At 44.3% G+C, this 24,885-nt stretch overlaps 1 pseudogene; it reads left to right on the top strand.

Annotated features, from left to right (window-relative positions):
• LOC117355034 overlaps positions 1–23,224 on the top strand; it is a 113,567-nt pseudogene extending 90,343 nt beyond the window's left edge.
• Positions 23,225–24,885: the final 1,661 nt, after the last annotated feature.

Raw genomic sequence — 24,885 nt, 5'->3', positions numbered from 1 at the left:
CAACAAGTCATTCACCACCCTTAGTCTCAATCAAATAAACCCTGAAATGTAGCCATCCTGGAAGGTTTCTCCCGAATGTAGAGAATGGTCCATCCTCTCTCAAGCCAGGAAGACAATCTCTGTGGTACATCTGACGTCCCAATATCACCAAGTGTGTGAACTATTTGGAAACAGAACGCACTGTTATGAAAAAAGGGGCCCTATTTCTGATGGTGCTCCAAAGGGTCACACGTGTGCAAAGAGGAGATGCTGTCACTGGCAAACCAAATATACCAAGGGGCAGATTCTGTATAATTCGCCAGTCTCGGTAGCTGCCTAGGAAGCGGCTGAGAATTACATACCGGCATTGCTATACAGAATCGTGTCTGCCTTAACTGACAGATGCCTAACCGCCCCGATTCTCTAACCAGCATCCATGTCGCAGGCACTGGTTAGAGAATCGCATTGCCAATGATCAATTGAGTGGCTGCGTAAGGGAATTCCCCCCCCCATGAAGTCTCCTAGGAGGAGGGATGTCCACTCCTTCCTGCCAGCCCACCCCCACCCTCACCCATACCTCTTTGTAGAAAGTCCAGCCCTTTCCGAGATGCACAGGGGAGGGGCCTAAGCCTCTAATTGACTCAGAGGCCTAAGGCCAAAGGGATGCACTGGGAGTGGCCTAAGACTCTGATTGGCCAGATATCTAAGGTCTGGAGGGGAGTGTCACTGTTTAGAGAGTGGTTTCAGAAGTTCGGGGGGGAGGGTTTCCAGCCAGTGGGAATGGGCATCCCTACAGCCGGGGGACTTTGCAGCGTGGCGTTCCCTGCTATAGCCACAGCTGCTCAGCTGTTCGTGTCATGGGGATTCCCTTGCCATGATTAGCTCAGCAGCCACATCTACTTGAAATATACTGGCCTTCATTTTGGGCATCTGTCGCGCCTTAGAAATATGCCTAGGCCTACTTAAGCTCGCCCAAGGCTACTTCACATCCGGACGCAATCATGCCGAAGCCCAGCCTTGGGCGAGCTTAAGTGTTCTGGCGTGTCTGCCTCAACTGCGACAAATGCTTACAGTGTTGGCGGCCTGCCTCAGGGTTTTAATTCAGAAAACATTCGTACTGATTGGTTAGACAGTTGTAGGACACCTACCACTGCCTACAATTGGGTCGTCGTTTTATTGAATCTGCCTCCAAATGTAGTTTTCCTGCTTCCTTTTGTTTAATGACATGGGATATGTCCTTGGCTTGTACTATGTCATTGCTATCCCTTTTAATTCTACACCAGAGATCACACTAGGAAAACTACCCGAGTGCATGAAATCTCATAATTGGAAGCACTGTTTAATGAAGATCCTAAAAATAACCATGACCATATACTGAAGTTGAGAAAAACATCCTTCAGAAGAAAAATCTAAGGTTGAACTTCAGCATGCTTTAAGCAGGAGGGGAGGCTGCCCATGGCTTAAAACATTCTGCTGAAATATGTTTGTGCGATTCATGAAGTTTAATGAATAAACAATTTTGGACCAGCCAATTTTAGGCGATTTGCAAATTTTAAAAAATACATACAGAAAGTTAGAAAAGAGCTTCATAAATTACATAATAGAAAAGTTTCAGACGCATCAAGGGAAAGATGGGACACAGTATCTAGTGATTGCTGCCAAGTAGAGAATGATATGGTGGTTATTACCCGCGGCTAGCCGCGGGTAACCCGCCGAAACGGGGAAAGAAAAAATAGTGGTCGCTGCGGGGACGGGGTCAAGGCCATTCACCGCCCCGTGGAGCGGTGAATGGTCTTGTCTCCGCAGTGAGGCACTCAAGGATCGCACAGTCCAGCAGCCCCCACCCACCTGATCGCAGCGTTCCGCCATCTCCCTCCCTCCACCTCACCTTATATGCAGAGTTTGCCGGCTTTCTTTTTCGCCCAGCCGCACGCTTTCAAAAAGCCGTGCACGCGCAGCTACTCGAGTTATTTAATCTTCTCCTCTGCTGCAACTTCCTGTTTCCGGTTACGTCAGAGGAGAAGATTGAACAACTGAGCAGCTGCGCGTGCGGCTGGGCGAAAAAGAAAGCCGGCAAACTTTGCATATAAGGTGAGGTGGAGGGAGGGAGATGGCGGAATGCTGCAATCTGGTGGGTGGGGGCTGCTGCACCGCGCAATCGCGCGGAGAGGGTAGTGGATGCCTGGAATGCGCTCCCGAGAGAGGTGGTGGAGAGTAAAACTGTGACTGAGTTCAAAGAAGCGTGGGATGAACACAGCTTTGGATTCGTGCCCAGAAATAGCTAAGAAGAAAAAATGTAAAAAAAAAAAAAAATTTAAATTGAATCAGGTTGGGCAGACTGGATGGATCATTCGGGTCTTTATCTGCTGTCATCTACTAGGCTCACACTAGGAAGGAGGGAGTGAAAGGGAAAAAGATTCTGAGCCAAGGGGATGAAGAGGGAGAGAAAGAAACCCACAGCAGGAAAGAAAAGGGATGACAGGCAGGTGAGCCAAATGCTGGAAGCGGGGGGTGGGGGAAGAAAGAGGGAAAGAAGCTAGATGGGGTTGAAGAGAAGAGACACATTGGTGTGGAAGATGAAGAGGAGGAAATCTGGACACAGGAAGGTAACAGAAACAGAGGGGAAATTTTGTGCATGGGGGTATAGGGACAGAGACATAAAGGGGACATACATGCCATGGGGATGGTATATGGACACGGGGGGGGGGGGGCAATGCCAAATACATAGGGGAGATATTAGAAATGGGGAAAATAGGAACACAGAAGCGAGATTGTTTGGGGACCTAGCTCGCAGGCTCCAGCGGCTTGCACAAATTACATTGTAAAATGCCACAAAAGTAAGAGGGAGGGAGGGAGGTAAATAGATAGGCCCCGCGAGAGGAGCTGAAGGGTGGTAGAAAGGAACAGATGGTGAAGGAGGGAGGGAAGGGTGGTGGTGGAAAGGAATAGAACAGACATTGAAGGAGGGTGGAGAGGAACAGACCCTGAAGGGAAATGTGGAGACAGTGGGGAGAAGACGCTGGAAGAGAAGAAGACAGATGCCAGACTATGGGGGAGCGGAGGGAAGAAGATGAGTGCCAGACCAATTGGGGGGGGTGAAGGGAGAGGCACAGTAACAGAGCAAATGGAAGACGCAGAGAGAAAACACACAGTGGATGGAAGGAATTGAATGAGAAGATGAGGAAAGCAGAAACCAGACAACAAAGGTAGAAAAAATTTTTTTATTTATTTTCTTTTTCTGCTTTAGGATAAAGTAGTATATTAGTTGTGTTGATAAAAATTTATAAACAAAGCCCTGCTAGCTGAACATCTCTTTCTCTAGTTCAGCAGCCAGAACTTTGATTTATAAGGAAGGAATAAGTTAAATATTGCAGTACTGAGGCGTATATGGATGCTGCAGGGACGGTGACGGGGCGGTGAATGGGATGGTGGTGAAGGGAATGGTGGTGATGGGGCGGTGAAAGGGATGGTGGGCCGGGGCAGTGACGGGAACAGATTTTTTTCCCTATGTCATTCTCTACTGCCAAGCTCCAGCCAAAAGCTTTGAAAGACAAATGAGTCTTAAGCTTTACTTTGAATTGGCCTGATGAGAGTACAGAACGAAGCCCCAGGGGCAAAGCATTTCACAAAGTAAGGGCATGAAAGAAAAAGGTACTGTGTTTTTTGTAGAGTCCCAATGAGCCCAGGAGAGCGATGGAATGGCCAATCGATGGTCATTAAGGGGACAAAGTGTTCTTCCCGGCTTGTAGAGTATAGCACAGTTACTTACCGTAATGGGTGTTATGTAGGGACAGCAGGCAGCTATTCTCACATATGGGTGATGTCACCGACGGAGCCCGGATGCGGAAGCCTCGCAAGCAGATTTGCTTATAGAAGCTAGAAGTTTCGAGTCAGCCGCACCGCGCATTTGCAAGTGTCTTCCCGCCGAGTGTAGGGCGCGTCTCCTCAGTTCAGATAGCTAGCAGAGAAGCCAACCAGGGGAGATGGGTGGGTTGTGAGAATAGCTGCCTGCTGTCCCTGGATAACACCCGTTACGGTAAGTAACTGTGCTTTATCCCAGGACAAGCAGGCAGCCTATTCTCACGTATGGGTGACCGCCAAGCTAACCAGAATGGGATGGTGGGAGCGCTGGCAAATTAGGAGAATAAATTTTGTAATACTCTCTGGCCAAAATGTCCGTCCCATCTGGAGAAAACATCCAGACAATAGTAAGAAGTGAAAGTATGAACCGAGGACCAAGTAACAGCTTTGCAAATTTCCTCAATAGGTGTAGATCTGAGGAAAGCTACTGAAGCTGCCATTGCTGACTTTATGGGCTGTGGTTCTATTCTGTAGGTGTAATCTAGCCTGGGCATAACAGAATGAGATACAACCAGCCATCCAGTTGGAGATGGTACGCTTAGAGATTGGATGTCCCAATTTGTTTGGATCGAAGGAGACAAAAAGTTGAGGAGCAGTTCTGTGTAGTTTGGTGCGTTCCAAATAGAAGGCCAAAGCACGTTTACAGTCCAGAGTATGAAGAGCTGATTCTCTAGGATGAGAATGAGGCTTTGGAAAGAACACTGGAAGAACAATGGATTGGTTAAGATGAAATTCGAAACCACTTTAGGGAGGAATTTAGGATGAGTACGGAGAACCACCTTGTCATGATGGAACACAGTGAAAGGTGGATCAGCAACTAAAGCTTGCAGCTCACTGACTCTTCGAGCAGAAGTGAGGGCAATGAGAAACGCCACTTTCCAAGTGAGATACTTTAGATGAGCCGTAGACATTGGTTCAAATGGAGGCTTCATCAATTGAGCAAGAACAACATTGAGGTCCCAAACCACTGGAGGCAGTTTGAAAGGAGGTTTGACATTGAAAAGTCCTATCATGAATCTGGAAACCACCGGATGAGCAGAGAGGGGTTTCCCTTCAGTAGGCTGATGGAAAGCCGCAATTGCACTGAGATGGACTCGTATAGATGTAGACTTGAGGCCAGAATTGGATAAGTGCAAAAGATAGCCCAAAACAGAAGATAAGGAGAAATGTTGAGGCTCCTTATCGTGATTAAAACACCACGTAGAAAATCTAGTCCATTTTTGGTGATAGCATTGTCTAGTGGTAGGCTTCCTAAAAGCCTCTAAAATGTCTCTTACAGGTTGAGAAAACTGAAGAGGAGTTATGTTGAGAGGTACCAAGCAGTCTGGTGTAGAGACTGTAGGTTGGGGTGAAGCAGAGATGAAAAAACTGGTAGAACAAATGGCTCCCTGCTTCTGAGTTGAAGTAGAAGGGAGTACCAAGGTTGTCTCGGCCACCAAGGAGCAATCAGAATTATGGTGGCATGATCGTTCTTCAACTTGACAAGAGTCTTGAGAATGAGAGGGAATGGAGGGAATGTGTACAGGAAGAGATTCGTCCATTCCAGAAGAAAAGCATCTGCCTCAAGGCGATGAGAATATATCCTGGAGCAGAACTGAGGTAGTTTGTGGTTGTGGGGAGCTGCAAAGAGATCTATCTGAGGCGTACCCAACTGTGGAAAAAATGTGATGAAGAGGCGAGGAATGGAGTGTCCATTCGTGAGGTTGTAGAAGACGACTCAAGTTGTCCGCCAAGCAATTTTTTGCCCCTTGGATGTGGACAGCTTTGAGGAAGGTGTTGTGGCGGATTGCCCAGTCCCAAACCTTCAGAGCTTCTTGATAAAGGGAGGAAGATCCCGTCCCTCCCTGTTTGTTGACATAGTACATGGCGACTTGGTTGTACGTCTGAATGAGGACTACCTGGTCGTGAAGAAGATGTTGAAAAGCTTTGAGAGCCTTGAAGATCGCTCTGAGTTCCAACAGATTTATGTGACATTGACGATCCATACTGGTCCAGTGGCCTTGAGTACGAAATCCATCGAGATGAGCGCCCCAAGTGTAGGTTGAGGAATCTGTTGTGAGGACCTTCTGATGGGGGTGCGTTTGAAACAGCAAGCCTCTGGAGAGATTGGAAGAGAGCATCCACCAGCGGAGAAACTGTCTCAATGAAGGAGTGACTGCAATGTGTTGAGAAAGTTGGTCGCAAACCTGCATCCACTGAGATGCCAGGGTCCACTGAGGAATTCTGAGTGAAGTCTGGCAAAAGGAGTCACGTGTACTGTGGAGGCCATGTGACCCAGTAGCACCATTAAGTGTCTCGCTGAGATGGAAGAGCGGGAAGACACTGTATGACAGAGTTGAAGGAGAGCTTCCAGACGTTGTTGCGGATGGAATGCTCGGATTTGGATAGTGTCCAGAACAGCTCCTATGAATTGTAGATTCTGAGAGGGTTGAAATTGTGATTTGGGAAAGTTGATTTTGAATCCCAAGCTTTGTAGGAACCATGTAGTCCGTTGGGTCGCTACAATAACCCCCTGAGATGTTGAATCTTTGATGAGCCAGTTATCTAGGTAGGGAAATACCTGAAGACCATGGTTCCTTACAGCTTCTGCTACCACTACCAGGCACTTGGTGAACACTCTGGGAGATGAAGCCAGGCCAAAGGGCAGCACTCTGTATTGATAATGCAGATTCCCCACCCGAAATCTGAGATATTGCCGGGAGGCCGGATGAATGGGAATATGAGTATAGGCCTCCTTGAGATCCAGAGAGCATAACCAGTCGTTCTGATTGAGAAGGGGATAAAGGTATGCCAGGGACAACATTTGAAATTTTTCCTTAATTAAAAATTTGTTGAAAGCCTTGAGATCCAGAATGGGTCGCAGATTGTCCATCTTCTTCGGAACAAGGGAGTAACGGGAGTAAAACCCCCTATACTGCTGTTCCAAAGGAACTGGTTCGATGGCATGGAGACAAAGCAGAGCTTGAGCTTCTTGGGATGGACTGGAAGGATACTCTCTTGGAGGAAGCTCTGGTGGAACCTGAGTGAAATGAAGAAAGTATCCTTCCCTAATGATTGACAGCACCCAGAGGTCGGAAGAGATGGTCTCCCATCGGTGGTAAAAATGATGGACACGACCTCCTATAGGGGGAAGATAGGTCAGAGACAGAACGGTGGAAATTATGCCCTGTGTTAACAGTCAAAAAGTCTGTGTAGCCTTAGGTGCAGCTGAAGGTTGAGATTTCTGTTGCTTCTGAGTCTGCTGTTTTTTTAGAGGAGGACGAGTGTAAGGAGCTGCTCTCGGAGCAAAACATAGAAACATAGAAAATGACGGTAGAAAAGGGCCACCATGGCCCATCAAGTCTGCCCACTCTACTGACCCACCCCCCTGACTTTACTCCCCTAGAGATCCCACGTGAATGTCCCATTTTCTTTTAAAGTCCGACACGCTGTTGGCCCCAATCACCTGCAAAGGAAGTTCGTTCCAATGATCGACCACTATTTCAGTGAAGAAGTACTTTCTGGAATCACCATGAAACTTCCCTCCCCTGATTTTCAGCGGATGCCCTCTGGTGGTCGAAGGTCCTATAAGACAGAAAACATCATCTTCTATCTTGATACGGCCCGTGATATACTTAAACGTCTCAATCATGACTCCCCTCTCTCTTCGTTCCTCAAGTGAGTACAGCTGCAATTTATTTAGCCGCTCCTCATATGTGAGATCCTTGAACCCCAAGACCATCCTGGTGGCCATTCACTGGACCGACTCAACTCTCAGCACATCTTTCCGGTAGTGTGGTCTCCAGAATTGAACACAATACTCCAAATGAGGTCTCACCATGGATCTGTACAACAGCATTATGACTTCATGTCTCCTGCTAACAAAACCTCTACGGATACAACCCATCATTTGCCTTGCCTTGGAGGATTCCTTCTCTACTTGATTGGCAACCTTCATGTCATCGCTAATGATCACCCCTAAATCACGTTCTGCCGTGGTCCTAGTCAAGATCTCACCATCTAGTGTGTAAGTTCTGCACGGATTTCTCTTACCCAGGTGCATTACCTTACACTTTTTAGCATTAAAGCTTAGCTGCCAAGTCGATGACCACTGTTCCAGTAGTAGTAGGTCCTGCGTCATATTGTCCGGCAAAGTGCTTTTACCTACTATGTTGGATAGTTTGGTGTCGTCAGCGAACAATGATACTTTTCCTCTAAGCCCTTGGGTCATATCTCCTATGAATAAGTTGAATAGAATAGGACCCAAGACCGAGCCCTGTGGCACTCCACTGGTCACATTTGACGTTCTGGAGTGTGTACCGTTTACCACCACCCTCTGAAGTCTACCACTCAGCCAATCCCTAACCCATGCAGTTAGTGTGTCCCCTAATCCCAGCGATTTCAGCTTGTTCAATAACCTGCGGTGTGGGACGCTATCAAAAGCCTTGCTGAAGTCCAAATATACTACGTCCAGGGACTCCCCAGCGTCCAGTTGTCTAGTTACCCAGTCAAAGAAGCTAATCAGATTAGATTGGCAGGACCTGCCCTTGGTAAATCCGTGTTGGTGGGGATCATGTAGGCTTTCTTCGTCCAGGATTGTGTCAAGTTTCTGTTTGATTAGTGTTTCCATGAGTTTGATCACTATGGATGTGAGGCTCACTGGTCTGTAATTTGCCGCCTCTGGAAAATTGGAGGAGGGCGTGCAGGCTTGGCAGGAGCTGGCTTGGGCTTTGGTCTGACAATAGAAGCAAAGGATTTTTCATGTTCCAACAATTTCTTGGTGGCTGCCTCGATAAATTCATGAAAGAGGTCATTGCTTGCACAAGGAACATTAGCCAAGCGGTCCTGAAGATTAGGTTCCATGTCAATGGTGCGAAGCCAGGCTAGGCGGTGCATTGCTACAGAACAAGCAGTTGCCCTGGCAGACAACTCAAATGCATCATAAGAAGACTGAAGTAGATGTAATCTGAGTTGTGACAGAGTAGCTATGACTTCTTGAAATTCGAAGTGCTTTTGAGTATCTACATAACAGAAATTTAGGAAGAAGATCAATAAGGAACTTGAAATAAGTGACAAAATGGAAATTGTAATTGAGGACTTTAGAGGACATCATGGCATTTTGGTAGAGGCGACGTCCAAACTTGTCCATAGTTTTCCCTTCTCTTCCAGGAGGAACGGTAGCATAAACCATGGAAGGATGGGATCTTTTCAAGGAGGACTCCACAAGTAAGGATTGGTGAGACAACTGCAAATTCTCAAATCCTTTGCAATGTAGAGTTTTATACCTGGAGTCCAACTTGCCTGGAACAGCAGGTATTGCATAAGGAGTCTCCAGGCATTGTTTAAAGTCTGAGACAAAAGCTTGTGAAGAGGAAGCTTAAGTGACTCTGCAGGAGGTTGAGGAAGATCCATGACTTCAAGATACTCCTTAGAGTATTTAGAACCAGCATGCAATTGAAGGTCCAGGTCAACAGCCATCTGACGAAGAAAAGAAGAGAAAGATAGCTGATCCGCTAATGCCTTGCCACAAGAAGGACTCGAGGACGTCGAGGCAGCCTGGTCGAAGATGAAGCTTCGACAGGAAAATAGGCATCAAAAGAAAAAGGAGACTTGGACGAAGCAAATGCTTCACTATCTTGAGATACTGTGAATGATCGATGCTGAAGAAATGAAGTGAACCAGGTTAGAACCATATCCGATTGCCCAACAGAGGATAATCTTTGAAGCAGTAGAGCATGGTAAACGAGATTAAAGGTCACTGTCAGATCCAAGGAGACTAAGTAGATGACTGTGTATCTCAGTTAACAAGGAGGTTTCAATAAGCTCTTTAGTGTGGCCCATACAGAAACCTAATTACCTGGCATCCAGTGATCACTGCATGGTACGGTTTAATATTAAGATGGGTATAGAGAGAGCTCATTCAAAAGCAAAGGTTCTAGACTTTTAAAAAAGTAACTTTATTCGGATGGGGGTTTACGTCAAGGAATTATTGGCTGGATGGGAACGTCTGAAAGGAGTGGAAATGTGGTGGGCAAAACTGAAAGGAGCGATTGTAAGGGCGATAAACCTTTTTGTGAGGCAAGTAAGTAAAAGTAAGAGGAAAAGAAGGCCGCTTTGGTTCTCAAAAGTAGTAGCTGAGAAGGTAAAGAATAAGAGGTTAGCTTTCATAAACTACAAAAGATCGCAGAAAGAGGAAGATAGGAAAAATCTGGAAAAATTAAGAGAGGCTAATCGTGTAGTCAGGAAAGCAAAGATGTAAATTTAAAGAAAAAATAGCCGACACGATAAAACATGGAGATGAGACATTTTTTAGATATATTAGTGATAGGAAGAAGTGCAAAAGTGGCATTATGAGACTCAAAGGTGAAGGGGAGGAATATGTGGAAGCTGATAAAGAAAAGGCCAATTTGCTTAACAAATATTTCTGTTCTGTGTTCACGACTGAAGCGCTGGGAGCGGGACCGCAGAAGACAAACGTGAATAGGATTGGAGGAGTACTAGACCCTGATCGATTTTCAGAGGGTTGTGTTCATGAGGAACTAGCTAAAATAAAGGTAGACAAAGCGATGGGGCCTGATGGTGTATATCTGAGGGTGCTGAAGGAACTTAGGGAAGTTCTGGTAGCTCCGCTGACTGACCTTTGCAACGAGTCTCTAGAGTTGGGAGTGGTACCAGAGGACTAGAGAAGGGCGGATGTGGTCCCTCTCCACAAAAGTGGATGTAAGGAAGAAGTAGGGAATTACAGGCCAGTAAGTCTGACTTCTGTGGTAATCAAATTAATGGAAACACTTTTATAACAGAGAATGGTCAAGTTTCTGGAATCCTGTGGATTACAAGAATGTATCTCTCAGAGAGAGAAAGAAATAATGGTTACTGCGGACGGGCAGACTAGATGGGCCATTTGGCCTTTATCTGCTGTCATGTTTCTATTTCTATGATGAAGGGGGTGGAATGCCTCTGCGTGATCAAGGAGTTGTTGCTTAACCAGCTTTTCTATTATTTTAGCTAGGAATAGGATAGTGGAAACTGGAAGATGGTTACTAGTAGATTTCTCCAGAGCAGCTTTCTTAAGGATGGGCCGAATTGTTGCTGAATTCTAGGCATCAGGCATGAAGCCTGAAGACAGACTGGAAGAAACCAGTTGAACTCTTGGAAAAGACCTAAAGAAGGCAGTTTAGTCAAGAAGAAGGAATAGGGTCTAATCTTGAAGGGGCAGAGATTATAGAGGAGATAAACTTTTGTAGAGCTTGGAGGGTGGGCATGTTAAATTGTAACCATCGAGAGTAAAAAGTATTTGCAGATGAAACAATGTGGGAATCCAGCTAAACTGGGGGAAAGGAAGAAACATATAAATATGATAGCAGATAAAGGCCAAATGGCCCACCAGTCTGCCCATCCGCAGTAACCATTATCTCTTCCTCTCTCTAAGAGATCCCATGTGCCTATCCCAGGCTTTCATGAAATCAGACAGTCTCTGTCTCCACTGCCTCTTCCGGGAGACTGTACCATGCATCTACCACCCTTTCTGTAAAAAAGTATTTCCTTAGATTACTCCTGAGTAGAGATTGACACGGGGAGAAAATTTGTCCGCATCCCTGGGAGCTCGATCCCCGTCTCTGTCCCATCCCCGCAAACCATCTGATCCCATCCGCACAAGCCTCAAGTAGTTTTATACTGAACTTATTTTATTAAAGTATAAACCCCCCCCAATATTCTGTACAATTGACATTTTGTAAATCAAAGTTCTGGCTGCCGAACTAGAGGAAGAGATCTTCAGCTGGTAGAGCTCTGTTTATAAATGTTTATCAACACAACTAATATACTACTTTATCCTAAAGCATAAACAGGAAAAGAAATATCATTTTTTTTTCTACCTTTGTTGTCTGGTTTTTGCTTTCCTCATCTTCTTGTCATTCTATTCCTTCCATCCACTGTCTGCCTTCTCTGCCTCTTCCATATGGCATCTGCTCTGTTACTGTGCCTCTCCCTTCCATCTCTCCCTCCATCCCCCTCCCACACAATTGGTTTGGCACCCATCTTCTTCCCTCCGTTCCCCCCTAGTCAGGCATCTGTCTTCTTCCCTTCCATCTTTCCTTCCCTCCCCCTGGTGGTTTTTAGCATCTTTCTCCTCCTTTCCTCTCCTCAGATCTGGTCTCTGTCTCCCCAGTCCAACGTGTGCCCCTTTCCTTTATCCCCTCCTTCCACCCAGTATCTGCTCCCTTCTCTCTCTCTTCTCCACTTCCTTTCAGTGTCTGTTCCACTCTTTCCCTTCCACTTTCCTTCAGCGTCTGTTCCTCTTACTCCTCCCCTTCTCTCTGCCTTTCATGTGGTCCAGGAGCCCTCTCCCTCCCGATCGCCATGGTCTGGGCATCTCCCTCCTTCCTCCCACTCTCCTTCGCTGGTGATTTTCATTGTCTTTGAGTGACCCGAGCCTTTTTCTCAAGTCACATGTGGCTGCCCAAAACTTCTCCTTTGACACAGCTTCCTGTTTCCGGTTGCATCAGAGAAGTTTCAGGCAGCCTCGCGCGACTTGTTTAAAGGCTTGTGCCGCTTTGAGACAATGAAAATTGCCAGCAAAGGGGAAGGGAGGGAAATGCCTGGACTGTGCGATCGCGAGGGGTGATTTTGCGCACGTCCCCTCAACTGCTTGGACAAGGCCATTCACTCCTCCATGGGGCAGTGAATGGCCTTGTCCCCGTCTCTGCCGTGCCCATTTTTTTCCCTCCCTGTTTCACCGGGTTACCCATAGCTAGCCATGGGTACAGTCTTCGTGTCATTCTCTACTCCTGAGCCTATCACCTCTTAACTTCATTCTATGCCCTTTCATGCCAGAGCTTCCTTTCAAATGAAAGAGACTTGACTCAAGTGCATTTACAACACATAGGTATTTAAACGTCTCTATTCCAGTTGAGTAATTTTCTCAGGCAAGTTCTTTCCTAAATCTGCACCTGAAGAGCCCAAACCTTTTTAGTCTTTCCTGATATGAGAGGAGTTCCATCACCTTTATCATCTTGGTCTCTCTTCTTTGAACCTTTTCTAATTCCACTATATCTTTCTTGAGACAAGGTGACCAGAATTGAATGCAGTATTCAAGGTTAGGTCGCATCATGGACCAATACAGAGGCATTGTAAGTTTTATTAACCATCCCTTTTCTAATAATTCCTAGCATCTTGTTTACTTTTTTGGCCACCGCCCCACTTTGGGTGGAAGGTTTCAGCATATTGTCTACGATGAAACCTTGATCTTTTTCTTGGGTACTGATCCCTAAGGTGGACCCTATCATCTGGTAACTATGATTTGGATTATTCTTCCCAATGTGCATCACTTTGCATTTGTCATTATTAAATTTTGGATACCCAAATGGCAGATGAATATTAAAAGTCACCTAGAATAATAAGAGATGGGAATCTGGTTACTGTGTAATGGTTTGGTAGACCTTATACCATTCAGATGCACAGAGAAGGGGAGGGGCAAAAACCAGGGAAAGGACAAAAAACTAATAGTAAGTAGCTGAGTGAGAAGAAAATTCCAGTAGGAAAGCTTCCAAATAAGATAAGAGTATCAACAGATAGCTCCTTCACCTGAATCTTGAATGAAATTACAATTGCCATTCCCCCTCCTCTACTAGACAAGTGATTTTGATCAAAGACCATAAAACCTAAGAGGCAGCTTTATAGAAAAAAGGCCTCCTCTCCCAGATGCCACTAAGTCTCCATGAGGCATAAACATACTATACCACATTTATCCTGCAAATGTCAGCTAGGAATCATTGCGGCTTACCTAATATTAGAAATGATGCAGAGGCGTAGACGTTTACAGATGACTGCAGAAGAATAGGTCAGTGTAGTGATGAAAATAGATGTGTTTTCAGCACCTTCCTGAATTGGAAATAAGTAGGAGTTTGACGCAAGCTGCTCGGGAGGGTGTTCCAGATTTTAGGACCTTGAAACTCTGTGGTCTCAAAAAGTACTTTCCTTTGGACCAGGCGCAGGGAGGGACGAGGAGGCTTCCCAGTGTTGGATTGTCTTCAAGTCATTGAAGGACTATGTGACTTGGACTCTGCCCTTGACTGGTAGCCAGTGTAGTTCCTTAAGCAGTGAACCTGCCCTCTCAAACTTGGTCTTGCACAGAATCAGTATCGCCACTATATTTTGAAATAATTGTAGTCTCTCTTAATGTCTTTCACAGTGACTCGACTGTAGAGGGAGTTACAGTAGTCTAAGTAGGGGAGGGTGACCGGCTGGGCCACTGTCCTGAAATGGGTTGGGCTTAGGGCTGATCTAATTGTCCTCAGCTGTCTTAATTGAAAGAAAACCTTCTTGACCTTTTTGACTTGGTCTGTCATGGTCAGTTCTGAGTCAAATATTACTCCCAAGTACCCTTGATAATCTACTTATGGTCATCTGGTCTCCCGTGGTCAGGTTGATCTCCAAGTGTGGTAGAGGGTTCTGGCTGCCAAACCAGAGCACCTTAGTCTTCTGTTTGCTCAGTTTAGGGAAGCACGGGTGAGGCCATGAACTTAGATCTTCTATTAGTTCAGCAATGTACTGAATTGTGTCCATGACTGAGTCTTTGGCTAAATATAGGAGGAAGAGGTCACCTGCATAGGAGAAGGTATGGTCGTAGAAGTCGGAGATATGTCTGCCCAAGGCACTCACATATATGTTGAATAACGATGGTGAGAGGAGGGGAGCGTTGAGGAACATCACAAAATGCCACCCATGGCTACAATTTCCTTTGACCCCCTCCTTACTTCGTAAGATTTTTTAATCAGGAATTTTGTGAACCATTTTTACCCTTTACTTCTAACTTTTCCAGATAGAAGAGCAATAGTGATTGGATTACTTCATCAAAAGCTGCGGAGATGTCAAATTGTAAGAGGACTGTTTGCTTGCCCTTGCTCAGATAGTACACTTCGCCTTAGAGGTTAGTTTGAGAAGAAGTGATTCAGTGCTTTAGTGTTGTCTGAAACTGTGCAGGGAGTCGTGGAACCCATCTACCTGATTGAGGAATTCGGATAGTTGTGATGCGCATTGATGCAGAATTCTATCAGCTTAGCTGACCATGGTTTTCTGGCTATTGGTCTGTAGTTTCCTGCTTTGCTTGTGTCTAGTCCTGTGGCCTTGAGGATGGGTGTCAGAGAGATGGCTGATAGTGCTGAGGGATAGATCCCTTTTTCCAGGCATAAGTTGGTTATATAAATCTGGTAGTTGCATGGTCTAGTACAGGGGTGTCAAAGCCCCTCCTCGAGGTCCACAATCTAATCTAATCCTTCTATTTGAGTCGCTCATACCAAGGCTCAAGGCAACTTATAGAGAGGAGGGAGGAAGGAGATCTATTTGTATGCACTGCTTTTATTGTATGCTAATAGATCTCATGCATATTCATTGGGGAAATCCTGAAAACCTGACTAGATTGCGGCCCTCGAGGAGGGACTTTGACACCCTTGGTCTAGTAGGTTACCTGGACTCAGATCAAGGTGGCATTGATTGTTCACAAGTTTCTTTAGTAGGCTAGGGATTTTCTGCTGGATTGCCCACCGTGAGAATGGGCTACTGGGCCTGATGGACCATTGGTCTGACCTAGTAAGGCTATTCTTATGTTCTTATAGATATGATTTTCTTCTGGAAATTCGTCCACTCACAACAGTGGTTGTGAGTGGACGAATTTGTGGTTATATTTTCGGTTGATATCAAGTGTTGTGAAGATCTTGAAAAGACTTTTGGCAGAGTTTTCCGACTGGCTAATCAGCGTGTCATAGTACATTCTTTTGGCCTTGGCCACAGCTAGTTTCTATTGTTTCATCTCCTTTCGCCAGCTGATGTTATGTTCTTTTCTGTGATTCTTTTGCTGTGCCCGTTAGTCTGCACACTTTCATCCTTTGGGATCGTAGTTCCTTTGTGTACCATGCATGGCTTCTCCCTTTCACCTTTGTGTTTAATTGGAACTAACTTATCGAGGGCTAAAGTGGAGAGGTGCTGCGAGGAGGTAATGATCTCTTCGACGTCTCCGCTTGCTGAGTCTAGAAGGGTTCTGCTGCCGGGATTTTGCCTCAGGATTCCTTGTCTGGCCTTGTTTGAGGTAACTTCAGAGTGAAGGCACAGAGATAGTGGTCAGACCAGATGGTGGGTATAACACATCTAAATGTTGAACTCTCATTAGATCAGGGGTGTATTCATTGGGGAAATCTTGAAAACCCGACTGGATTGCGGCCCTCGAGGAGGGTCTTTGACACCCCTGCATTAGATCTTTAATAAAGTCTGCTTTCTTTTTAATGAATGACTATTTAGAAGACCACAGTAGATAGAAGTCATGGTCAATGATCCCTCTAAGGATTGATGAGGTGTGTGCAAAAAAACATATGCATGAGCGACAAGTTACATACTCCACAAATTTATGAGCAGGCACGGAGGATGCATTTTTAAACAAATGTAGTTTATCCTTGTACTCTTATGTAATTTTAATCATCTATGGATATGTTTGTATGTTTATTGTTCAAATGGTTTTATTTATTTCCCCAAATTTATTTTTGTTATACGCATTGAAAATATTTGATATTGCGTTTAAATCAAAATCTCAATAAACTTGAAGCTTGAAACGAGTGCCTATGAGATTGTGGGAAGGTTAAATACTCAAAACTTAGAAGAATAACAATTTACTTAAAGTTTTTGCTTCGCCAGCTTTCTGGTATCTTTACATACAGTGGCGTACCTAGCATATGTAACACCCGGGGCCCATCATTTTTTGGCACCCCCCCCCCATCTGTACGAAAAACATGATTTTTAGTAACAAGCCACACATCACACATGAGTACCTAGGAAAAGGCAGCATCTTACATATTGCAGTGAGCAGTACATCAATACACCCATTGTAAAACTAAACAAGCCAGACCAGCACAGATCAATCCCACACCGTCAATCCTAACAGAAAACCATGTCTTTCGAACACACAGAACACAGAAAACACCTTCGCCTAGTATGGAATATGTCATCACAAACTAACCCCTCCCCCTTTTACAAAACTGTAGTGTGGATTTTAGCCACGGTGGTAACAGCTCTGACGCTCATAGAATTCTGAGCATCAGAGCTGCTACTACCACGGCTGGCGCTAAAAAACACTCCACAGTAAAAGGGGGGATAAAATAGAAATACACAGTTTCAACGCTCTAGCTCAGAGGTGCCCAAACTTTTTGGGCTTGCGAGCTACTTTAAAATGACCAAGTCAAAATGATCTACCAACAATAAAATTAAAAAAACACAAAGCACACTATACGCTGAGAAAATGTTAATTATCATTCCTTTTCTGGGTTTTTTCAAAGAGGGCAAGGCAGATGACTCTATGCATTGTCAACCATACAAAAATAAACAAATATACCCCCCTCCCTTTTTATTAAACCACAATAGCAGTTTTTAGCGCAGGGAACTGCGCTAAATGCCCAGCGCTGCTCTCGACGCTCATAGGCTCCCTGCGCTAGAAAACACTATTGCGGTTTAATAAAAGGGGGCCATAGTGCAAAATATAGACAGCATATATAAATTCAGACACATTGTGATCATTAAATTTAAAATAAAATCATTTTTCCTACCTTGTCTGGTGATTTCATGAGTCTCTGGTTGCGCTTTCATCTTCTGACTGTGCATCCAATCTTTCTTCCATTCTTTCAGCCTGTATGCTTCCTCTCCTCCAGACCTCATTCCCTCCCCCAACTTTTTCTTCCTCTCTCCCTGCCCTTTCTTTCTTTTTTCTCTCTTGATGCCCCCTTTCTTTTTTTCTGTTTCCCTTCTGTCTCCCTGCCTGCCCCCTTTCTTTTTCCCTACCCTCCACAAAGCTACTGCTGCCACCATCGGGGGAAACAGGCCCCAAAGCCACCGCTGCAACCATCGGGGGAAACAGGCCCCAAAGCCACCGCCGCGGCTGCCCCAAGCTCTCTCTGCTTCCCACCGGGCTGACCAGCAATCCCCCGACGTCAATTCTGCCATCGGAGAGGAAGTTCCGCCCAGCCAGGCAGCGATTGGCTGGCCCGAACTTCCTCTTCGACTGCAGCCTTAGGGCGGGTGCACAACCAGGGCGGACCGCCCACCCCACCTTGGTACGACACTGAAGACATGGCAGCGGCTCCTCTCACGAATCCCCACCTGCATCGGAAGTCCGATGCAGTCGGGGATCTTGAGAGGAGCCGCCGCTGCATCTTTCAACTTTAAAATACAGGCCACCGCCGCTTCCTCTCACCTCTGCCCGCCCTCGAGTGAGCGACAGGAGAAAACGTATGAGCGACGCCACTGAAAATAGTGAGCAATCGCTCATGCGCTCACCTTAGAGGGAACACATGGTCTGAAGTTGTATATTGTAGAGGAGTACAAGGAAAACAACAGTAAGCAACACAGGGAATTTAAAGAAAGCAAACAACCATGAGCAGGCAAAGTCCCGGTCCCTCCCCAGAGTTTGCCCCTGGGGGTTCATCAAAGGAGCAAGACCCCATTCAATTTTATAATCATTCTTTGGCAAGTAGAGATGACATGTTCGTGTCGTGGGACGCGCACTAGTCCATTCAGCAGCATTCAAGACTGAAAAAGAGGAGCAGAGCAGCAATCATTAGTACGTAGTCCATCATACAAGCAGCAGTAATAGCGCTGACCATCCCAGCACGATCCAGGCAGTAATGAGATGGGTCAGGTGAGATCCTGAAATTAGGCAGACATTCAATGCCGTCACTCACATAACAACTGGGCAAGTAAGACCGCTTAAATACCAGTCCTAACTGTTCGAATAGCTATGTGGGTACACCCACATAACGTTCATCCATCACTGATTATCCAGATTTTTAATGTTGGTGCCCAGATCTGGCCCATTATTGACTATCTTGGACTAGTCTAGATAGCAGTTATCAGCTTTATAGAAAATGCTCACTGCCCCTGGCTGAATATTGACCCATAACAATGTAATAAATAATAAAAGCAGGAATAAAACTAATTATGTATAAAGACTGTGATAAAAGTTTCTTTATCATATCTAAGAATGCACAAAATAATTCTAATATCTTTATAATATGATAAAACTTTTTATCATCAACCAGGTTTACAATGTCTTCTGAGGATCCATGAAAGTGAGAGACCAGTTACATATCCAAAATATGGCAAAAGTTTTAATCACCAATCAAGTTTAAGAAAACATAAGAGGATTCATACTGGAGAGAAACCATATACCTGTTCAGAATGTGGGAAAAGCTTTAGTCTGCAATCTGAGATAAGAAAACACGAGAGGATTCATACTAGAGAAAACCCATATACGTGTCCAGAATGTGGTAAAAGCTTTAATAGGCAATCAAATTTAAAAAGACACATTAGGATTCATACTGGAGAGAAACCATTTAGCTGTTCAGAATGTGGGAAATGTTTTAATCATCAATCAATTTTAAAAATGCACAGGAGAATTCATGCTGGAGAAAAACCATATATCTGCTCAGAATGTGGGCATAGCTTTAATCAGCAATTACATTTAAGAAAACACGAGAGGATTCATACTGGAGAAAAACCATACACATGTCCAGAATGTGGGAAAAGCTTTATACAACAATCAGATTTAAGAAAACACAAGAGGATTCATACTGGAGAAAAACCATACACATGTCCAGAATGTGGGAAAAGCTTTATACAGCAATCAAATTTAAAAAGGCATACGAGGACTCATACTGGAGAGAAACCACATACGTGTCCAGAATGTGAAAAAAGCTTTAGTGTTCAATGGGCTTTGAAAATACACAAGAGGATTCATACTGGAGAGAAGCCATTTATATGTACAGAATGTGATAAAAGCTTTAATCGGCAGTCAAGTTTAAAAATACACAAGAGGATTCATACTGGAGAATACCCATATATATGTCCAGAATGTGGTAGAAGCTTTAATGGGCAATCAAATTTAAAAAGGCACAAGAGGATTCATACTGGAGAGAAACCATATACCTGTTCAGAATGTGGTAAAAGTTTTAATCATCAATCAAGTTTTAAAACACACAAGAGGATTCATACTGGAGAGAAACCATTTAGCTGTTCAGAATGTGGGAAAAGCTTTAAAGATCTATCAAGTTTTAAAACACACAAGAGGATTCATACTGGAGAAAAACCATATACCTGTTCAGAATGTGGGAAAAATTTTCATCGTCAATCAAGTTTTAAGATGCACAAGAGAATTCATACTGGAGAAAAACCATAAACCTGTTTAGAATGTGGCAAATGTTTTAGACAGCAAACAGATTTGAGAAACCATATATTTGTTCAGAATGGTAGCCGTTTTAGGCTGCGAAAGGCCAAATTAGGCGTGGCCAATGCCTGAAGTGTTGTTAGGTGATTTAAAGCGGATACCTAGCTGCAAATCACACCAAGCTAGGCAGCTGATATGTAGGCCTGGGAAACCCTGGCCTACATTTCAGCTGCCTATCCTTACGTGGACCACAATTCTGTAACCAACACCCAAGTTCTGGGTGCCAGTTACAGAATCGCAACTTTGGGGAGTGCCTGCTCCGAACCCCACCATAAATCAGCTGATAGGAAAGATGCCCAATCGCTCCTGCTTGCACCCCTGCTAACATCCCCGGATGTGGCCTTAGAAATCTGGCCAAATGGAGTCTTTGAGAACCACTGGGAAGGAGGCCTGACTCTAGTTGGCCCAGGTGCCTAAAGCCCCACTTTTGGGAGGGGCCTTAGGTACCTGGCCCAATCAGGGCCTTAGACCTCTCCCCGATGCATCTCAGGATGCACTGGGAAGGGGAAGGCCCAACATTCAAAAGAAGAAGCCAGAGGGAGATGGCATCCCTTCGGCCAACCTTCCACAAAGAGGTACGGGAAAGGATCCGTAGGGGTGGGTGCTGGCAGTAAGAATTGGGCATCCCTTCTGCCTGGGATTTTAACGGGGGGGTGGGCCAGCAGGAGGGAATGGGCATCTCTCCTGCCAGCTGATTTGTGGTGGTCCCACCTCTCCTATCAGCTGAGCGTCAGGGACTTCCCAAAGCCGCGATTCTGTAACCAGTGCCCAGAGTATTTTAGATGGTTACAGGATCATGGTTTTGAGGAATTCTTGATGGGGAAATTCCCCTTCCACGATTGGCTGTTGCAGTTTAGGCGAAGATAAGCGGCTGAAATATAGGTCAGAGTTTTCTGGGCCTATATTTCAGCCGCCTATGTTGACTAAATTTAGGCTTGATTTTGTAACTGGTGCTCTTGAATGATTGACAGGTGATCAGCGACCGCTTTTAAGGCGGCCATTGACTTGGACGCTGGTTACAGAATCCAACCCATAGTGATCCGTCCACTTTGAGAAAACACAAGAGGATTCATACTGGAAGGAAACCATATACATGTCCAGAATGTGAGAGAGGTTTTAATCTCTTATCACATTTAAAGATACACAAGAAAATTCATACAGAAGATACAGGAAGAAGGTGTACAGTATATGAACATTTAGCATTTAGTAATGAAAAGAACAACTATTGAGCAGAAATAGCCAAGAGAAAATATCAGTAAAGAATATTATTGGAGACTAAAACTGATAATGAAGGGTATGTTAACATCACAAAATAAGATGATGCCATGAGACGGAGAGAACACTAAACAGTGGAGCTCCGTGCATTTCTGAGCATCCCAGGACCTATGGTGACTTGGAGTATTGTCCGCTAAATCTTTTGCCATAGAGCAGGGTTTCCATGGTATCAAAAGCTCTAAAGAAGGACCACGAGAAGCTGAAGAGCCCAGATCTTAAGATAGCAGATCCTCAATCCCCACCGCTTTCCTGAGATAACAGCTGAGGTAACAGCAGCGGTGGAGGCGGCGCTCGATTAAAAAATTACAAGCTATTTTTGATAAAGCGGATGTCACCCATGAATGACTGCATAGTATGGGACATGAAATCCAACAACGGGAGAACTGGAGGATCAATCAATGACATGAGCAGGCCCTAACGTGCTCGGAAACAGAGATTGATTAATTTGGAGAACAAGCTAGACGATTTAGAAAATTGAGAAGAAATAATTTGAGAATTATTGGTGTTCCTGAAACATCTTGAGGGGGGACCTTTCTTTATTGGAAAAATGATTTTACAAAAGCTATTCCATTAGACTCGCAGTTGGGGACCTCTGAGAATTGAACATGCACACAGGGTGGTCCCACCGTGCCAATCTAGGTCCAGGCGGCGTGCAGTAATATTAAGACTCCTACACTTCACCCACAAGCAAGCCATCCTGCACGCTATTCATTCAGGAACCCAGATACAAGGGCCAAAAATTTTTGTGCTGATTTGCACTTCGCTGGCGACAAAGAAGATTAAATTCTCATTACTTTTCCCAGCCTAACTCAGGATTAACCATACTGGCAAGGATCAGTTTTATGAAGAACCGGGCCCAACTCAGAACTTATTGAACACGATATCCGCAGACCTTGGATCGACTTAGGCGAGTAATTTGTGTTTTCTTGTTCCAAGTTTGAACATGGCAAGATCTTCTTCTTCTCTTTGACTGTGGCATTGTTTGGTCTAAATAACTGAGGACAGGTCACACCCCTCAATTCTTAATTCTATCTCAGAGGAGGTCAAAGAAAAGAAATCTAACAGAAAAGTGTAATTAATATTCAAGGCCTTGAGGAGTGTTTTGTTTTGATCTCTTACTAAATTGGTAAGAGGATAGCCAAAAGTCTCTCCGTATTACAATTGACTGGCCATTTTATTGGGATAATGGCATCATCAATTAATTTATTATTAAACCTATGTAGAAGTCGACTACTGAACTTATAATATGAGTATTCTTTTGTTTCCTGTTCTCGGGATCTCTTTTGTTTCTGTTTGGAGGGGATGGGGGAGACTTTGGGGGGGTTCTGATATTATCTATGCAAAATTGTAAGTATATTGCTTTGTTTTGCTGAAGTTGTTTGCTTGCGCACTGAAACTTAATAATAAAAACATTTCAACATAGAACCTTCTAACCTGTGCAGCATGTAAAGAGATCCTGCCTAGACAAGGAGCCACTATTTTGCATATAACAAGAAAAGAAACTTATGCAACTAAGTGCTATTCTATAAACATCACTCCAAGTTGGGCACATAGCACTGGGATCCACACCTAACTTTTAGGGGCACAAGAATTTATACCAGTAATCCTGGTGTAAATCCTCACACCTAAATTAGGTGAGGATCTCCTGTATTCTGTAGCAAACTGGGTGCATGCACAATTTTATGTGCCATATGTAGAATCTAGGAGATGAAGTACAGTGCACTTATACAGGCGGTTTGCTGGAAATGAAAAAGCAGCAAACCATTTTGCCATTTCATCAATGATTTGATACAGCAGAACAATCTGTGGTCAGATACTGCAAAGTCCAGGAGTGCTGAATGCAAGAGTCCAGGAGTCCTGAATGCAAGGGCGGGACGGCTAATGTTTGTCTGATAAGAAAGTTCTCATCTGCAATAACTCATTTATAAATAATGCCATACCATTCCATACTGTTTCTTATTCCCCCGCAATTATCAGAGAAAAAAATAAAAAAACCCAAAACATATTTAGTTGGTATATCTTCCAATTGCAATCCATTTACAAATTGCATACTTCAGCAATATTCTATTGGTTCACATGGTTTCCGGTTCATAATACTTCATTAGTACTTTTCCTTAGCAACAAGTAATGACTTAACTCATCACATGCTATTGGTTTCACCCCTGTCAGCAATAGAAGGAAGTGAACAACATGCTCACCAAGGACATGCTGACCTTGTAGACATGTTCTATTCTATTGCAAACATCTAGTTTACAAAAACTTTAACATTTGCTGGACAATATATTTCTGTAGGTTACAATCACATGGTTATAGTCACATGATTTCCTCTAACTCTACAAGTGACAAATATGTTACTTCTAACCCTTAGCTTATTTTCAGGTAACAATTATGTTATGGCTTTTAGCATCCTGTTCCAGACATTAAACCAAAATATTTAGGGGGTGTGGCTTAACTGCCGATGAGAGCAGACATGTGAGCCGTTGCTCTCTCCTTCCTACACTTTTGTAACTTGTTAAAAGTGAGGATTTGGGCAGGATTTTTACCCAATTCAGCCTAATTTATTGCTTTTTACTCTCAAGATTACTAATATGGCTTCAAGAAAGCAAATGAAACTGGAATCTGCTTTTGCAGCTGGGGCATTAGCTAAATGTTCAAAGCAGGACCCAGTGACTCCGTCGAAAGTTCCTCTGCCAGTAGAGCAAGATGAAAATGAAACAGCTGATCTGTGATGGTAGAATTGAAAAAGATTCAAGAAGTACTGATGGAAAATACAGGACAATTATCTTTGATTAAGGCAGAGGTTTTGAATTTATCACAAAAACTGTCACTCTGCTGTGCCTGCACTGATCATCTGGAGGAGAGAATGTCAGGAGTTGAAGATCAAATAAACAAATACACAGCTGACAGAAAAGTGATCTCCCGGCTAGTGAAAAATCTGGAGGCAGCGGAGAATTATAATATACAGAATAATTTCCATTTGTTAGGTCTTTTGGAAGGATTGGAAGGAAATAAGCTGACTCAGTTCCTAACCGAATTACTGCCAAAAATTTTGCCATTGAAATCAGCCTTACACCTGAAAATAGAGAGGGCACATCATAGAAACATAGAAGGTGACAGCAGAAAAGTCTGCCCACTCTAATGACTCACCCCCTAAATTCTTCCCTGAAGTGATCCCATATGCTTATCCCATTTTCTCTTGTAGTCCAGCGTGCTGCTGGCCTGGATTACCTGCAGTGGAAGACTATTCCAATGATCAATCACCCTCTTGGTGAAGAAGTACTTCCTGGTGTCACTATGAAATCTCCCACCCCTGAGTTTCAACGGATGTCCTCTTGTCGCAGTAGGTCCCTTAAGAAAAAAGATATCCTCTTCCACCTCAATACGACCCGTGATATATTTGAACATCTCAATCATATCCCCCCTCTCTCTACGCTCCTCGAGTGAGTATATCTGTAACTTACCCAGCCTTTCCTCATACGGGAGATCCTTGAGACCTGAGACCATCCTGGTGGCCATTCACTGAACCGACTCCA

This window comes from Geotrypetes seraphini, chromosome 2 (assembly GCF_902459505.1).
Source record: "Geotrypetes seraphini chromosome 2, aGeoSer1.1, whole genome shotgun sequence".
Lineage (NCBI taxonomy): Eukaryota > Metazoa > Chordata > Amphibia > Gymnophiona > Dermophiidae > Geotrypetes > Geotrypetes seraphini.
The sequence above is the reverse complement of the archived record's forward strand: the minus strand, read 5'-3'. Positions and strand labels throughout refer to the sequence as shown.